The following is a 4911-nucleotide window of genomic DNA, read 5'->3' as shown; positions in this document are numbered from 1 at the left end:
CAAATAAAGAACACTCTCCAGGAGGTTGGTGTATATGTGTGAAAGTCAACAATCAAGAGAAGACTTCATAAGAGTGATTATTGAGGGTTCACCACAAGATGTAAACCATTGGTGAGCCACAAAAACAGGAACACCAGATTAGAGTTTGCCAAACAACATCTAAAAAAGCCATTACAGTTCTGGAACATTATCATATGGACAGATGAGACAAATATCAACTTGTACCAGAGTGATGGCAAGAGAAGAGTATGGAGAAGGAAAGGAACTGCTCATGATCCAAAACATACCACCTCATCAGTGAAGCATGGTGGTGGTAGTGTCATGGCGTGGGCATGTATGGCTGCCAATGGAACTGGTTCCCTTGTATTTATTGATGATGTGACTGCTGACAAAAGCAGCAGAATGAATTCTGAAGTGTTTCGGGCAATATTATATGCTCATATTCAGGCAAATGCTTCAGAACTCATTGGACGGCGCTTCACAGTGCAGATTGACAATGACCCGAAGCATACTGCAAAAGCAACCAAAGAGTTTTTTAAGGCTAGAAAGTGGAATGTTATGCAATGGCCAAGTCAATCCCCTGACCTGAATCCATTTCAGCATGCATTTCACTTGATGAAGACAAAACTGAAGGGAAAATGCCCCAAGAACAAGCAGGAACTGAAGACATTTGCAGTAGAGGCCTGGCAGAGCATCACCAGGGATGAAACCCAGCGTCTGGTGATGTCTATGCATTCCAGACTTCAGGCTGTAATTGCCTGCAAAGGATTTGCAACAAAGTATTAAAAAGTGAAAGTTAGATTTAGGATTGTTTAGTTTGTCCCATTACTTTTGGCCCCTTAAAAAGTGGGAGGCACATATAGAAACCGTTGTAATTCCTACACCGTTCACCTGATTTGGATGTAATTACCCTCAAATTAAATCTGAATTAAAGCACAGTCTGCAGTTAAAGCACATTTTGTTTATTTCATTTCAAAGCCATTGTGGTGGTGAATAGAGGCCAAAATATGAAAATTCTGTCAATGTCCCAATATTTATGCATCTGACTGTATATATCAAAATGACGTTCGGCAGAAAAAAGGTTCCACACCCCCGCCTTGCGCAGTTTGAGTACTCATAGTGTTCAACGAGGTTAGCATTTCCTGAGTAAGGTCAGAGGAAGTGTGCGTGAAGCTGTGATGGTACTCCATGTTACCTATGGTTTCGCAGTCTTGCTAAGGATTACAGATGTGTGTAAGGTAAAGTGGTCGTCCTCATGTTGTGCTGCGATGGCACAGCGATCACAGTGGGTTAGCATACTATCGCAGTGGGACCGTGTTCGTATTCGCTATTGCACTCGCAGTTGTGATCCGAAATGAATCAGGCCCAATATTTTTTCAGAAACTTATAAATTAGTGAGATTACACAGTGTCATCCTTTGGGAAGAAACGGTGAATTATTATTTTGTAAACTCTGCTTTTTATAGATATACGTTTTTTAGTAATTCTTTCCCTGTCTTCCACTGTTGTGTACTGTATATAACAACATGCCCTTTACAGGTTTTGGAAGGCTCAAGATAAAGGTTACGTCATAGCCATGAATGGAAGTAGCATGCTTTAAATATCTGTCCCTTTATGATTAATACAGAAATAAAAGTATCAACAAGTCTTTTATTTAAAGTCTTTTGGGCCTGTTTCAGACCTGTTCGCTATCTGCTTACGCTCGCTGGATGCGTATGCAAGTTTGTCAAAGTGATACCATGGGAAGCGAACGCTCACCAAGGCATAAGCACGCGCACCATGTCTTATCGAGCGGCCACTTTGTGTATGCGTACGCCTGATTGCACAGGCAGAGCCGCCCACCAGCACCACATCATCTCCAAGAAGTGTAGTAAAACATTGGTACATCGAGCACCATCGAATGTGAACGCAGTGCTTGAGGTAGCTTTACCCTACCACAAGTATTGCGAGGAAATCAGTGTAAAAAAAAGGCAAGTGACGTGTACTATGATGCTGCCTGTTAATTATACATGCCTCTAAAGCGGCGTTGAAACACTCAGGCACGCCTGCATTCGCATCTCCAACCCCCCGTTATTAGTGTCCTGCCCCTGTTACCATCCACAAACGGCCTCTCCTGTCACTCATTACCCTGGGCTGTCTTAGCTGGGTGAGCGAGAGGGATGCGATTGCAGTATGTAGTTCGCGCACGTGCAGAATGAAGCATGCGCATGCGTGTACGCAGAACATTGGGCAGCTTGCCAACGCACACCGCGAGCAAGTGGCTCTGAATCAGGCCCTTTGTTTCCTCTTTCAATTTTTTTGTGTATTCACTTTTCTCTTTTATTAATGTTCCAGAGTTTTCCGTGGTCACAATTTAACGTGTACCGAATTAATCATCGATCTGCAGTGGTAAATAAAAGCACATTGAAGTGTGTAAAAGTGGAGCTATTAATCCTATGGAGCTTCTCAGAACTTCCACGAAGAGAATGTTCATGTCAGACATATTAGTATTAGTTATGTTCTGTGTTTGGGGGAACTGCAGGGAAACTAAGAAATATCAGCAGAGGTCAAGCAAAGAAAATAGCAATGTACATCCTGCAGGTGGGATCAGTGACTTGTACCCACAGACATAAGTGATTACTGGACGTCTCTATCTACAGAATCTCACTGACTTACCAAGCCCTTCGTGACTGGAGGAGGTCTGTACATCGATGACCAAATTATTTTATATTGCGCTGGTTTTATCAGGAATAACTTTCTCAATTTTGAAATGGGTCACACATTGCTGCCACGAGTCCTAACATTTTCCAGGGCTATTTTGATTTTGGATGTCAAACATGTATAGCTAATTTACATTTTTGTGCAACCTAGGCTAAAGCCTAGAGACCTGTAGGCACCAGATTGCCCTAAAACAATTTTCTTTCAATTGTAGTAGTTAGAGGGTCCAAACCAGCATGTTGCCTAAAGCGCCATGGGGTTGTCACGACCAGGGTTTCTCGGCATAGGGGTCGACGGGTATTACTTGTGAGGGCGCTGTGGCGTGGTCCTTCTGGCGGATGGGCTGGTGTCTGGCGGCGGGCGTTGGCTGTGCGAAGTGTTCCGCGGGCACTGTGTCATTCTGGCCAGGGTAAGCCTGGTGGTGTTTCCATTCTGCTCTGGTATGGGCACCGCCATCTTGCCTCTGGTCAAGTGACTTAGCCGCTCCAGTCCTGGCGTGTCACATGCTCTCTCTAACCTTTCACGATTCTGCACTGGGTACTTAAGGGAGTTCAGAGCTTCCCATAGTTGCCAGTGGAACATGTTTCACAGCGCATGCTGTGAGAGAGTTCCTGTGCTCCTGATAACCTGTCTGTTTGAGTGCTCACCTGTGCATTTGCTGAATCGCAGCTTCCCAGCAGCCTACATCGCACTTCCTGCTCCCAGTCTTCTGCTGGAACCACCCAACACCTTCTATCTACCATTTCCCTGCCAAAGGACCTAAGTGTGCAGTTAACCCTATACCTACACTACCTCAATTTACCTAGCTCTCTGTTTATACACTGAGCCATCTCATTTCAACTCTCCTTCAATTCATCAGCTGCTGCTAATCCAATAATTCCATAACCTCTCTGGATTTCTTCTCACCAGTATCAATCAGTAACTGTTTCCTGTCTGCAGCCTTGCAGTGACCTTTTGGATTACGAAAACTTTTATTAGTTCTGCCACTACCCGGACATTATTTATTCTTACTTCACTACAGTTTCTAATAATCACCATCCTGTTAATTTTCTGGACTTTATTTTATCCGTGAACATATCTGCAAGTTCAACCATTAAAAAACCCACTTTTCAATTTAAATCTGTTCAGGTGTCTGATCCTATCCACAACAAACCCAGATCCTAACAGGGGTCTTCATCTGGAAGGGTAAATTGACATGGTCTTGCCCCAAATGAGTAGTTTTTGTCTAGTCTGGGAAAAGTGATGGCGAGGTCTATATGCCTGATTCAGCGTTGAACAATATTCCAATGTTCGCGCAGTTGAGAGATTATCAGTGGTGTGCACATGCATCCCAGCTGCAATGCGCATGTACTGCAAATGAATTCCGATCGAGCTCGCTGGGAAGATTCACTCGCAATTGATTGACAGGAAGTGACCATGTTGTAGGTGGATACAAGGAGTTCCAGCCAAAACGTAGGCGTGTCAGGGCCGGTTCCTGGGCGTGTACTAGCCAATGTCTGCGATCGCGCATGCAGAGACCAAACCTCCAGCGTCTCAAATGCCACTTTCATTTAGGGGTGTGCAGCGGCCACTTTTCGTGTTTTGGTTTTGGATCTGGATCTTTCTTCGTGTTTTGGATCTGGATTGGTTTTGCCAAAACCACCCTTCGGTGTTTTGGATCTGTATTTTTTTTTTAAAAAGCATAAAAACAGCTAAAATCACAGAATGTATAGATTTTTCTGCTCCTATGCTATTATTAACCTCAATAACCTTAATTTCCACTCATTTCCAGTCTATTCTGATCACCTCACACCTCACAATAGTGTTTTTATGTCCAAAAGGTTGCACCGAGGTAGATGGATGACTATGCTAAGCGACACGAGTGGGCGGCACAAACACATTGGCCCATCTAGGAGTGACACTGCAGTGGCAGACAGGACGGCAGTTTGAAAACTAGACCCCAAACAGTACATAATGCAAAGAAAAAAAAGAGGTGCAAGATGGAATTGTCCTTGGGCCCTCCCACCTACCCTTATGTTGTATAAACAGGACATGCACACTATAACAAACCAATCATTTCAGCGCCAGAGTCTGCCACACGACTGTGGCTGAAATGATTGGTTCATTTGGGCCCCCACAAAACAAGCTGGCAATTAATCTGTCCCTGCACAAACTGGCTCTACGGAGGCAAGATGTCATCCTCATCCTCCTCATTCACCGATTCCACACCCTCATC

Source organism: Taudactylus pleione, unplaced genomic scaffold, assembly GCF_031769625.1.
Source record: "Taudactylus pleione unplaced genomic scaffold, aTauple2 ptg001301l, whole genome shotgun sequence".
Lineage (NCBI taxonomy): Eukaryota > Metazoa > Chordata > Amphibia > Anura > Myobatrachidae > Taudactylus > Taudactylus pleione.
The sequence above is the reverse complement of the archived record's forward strand: the minus strand, read 5'-3'. Positions refer to the sequence as shown.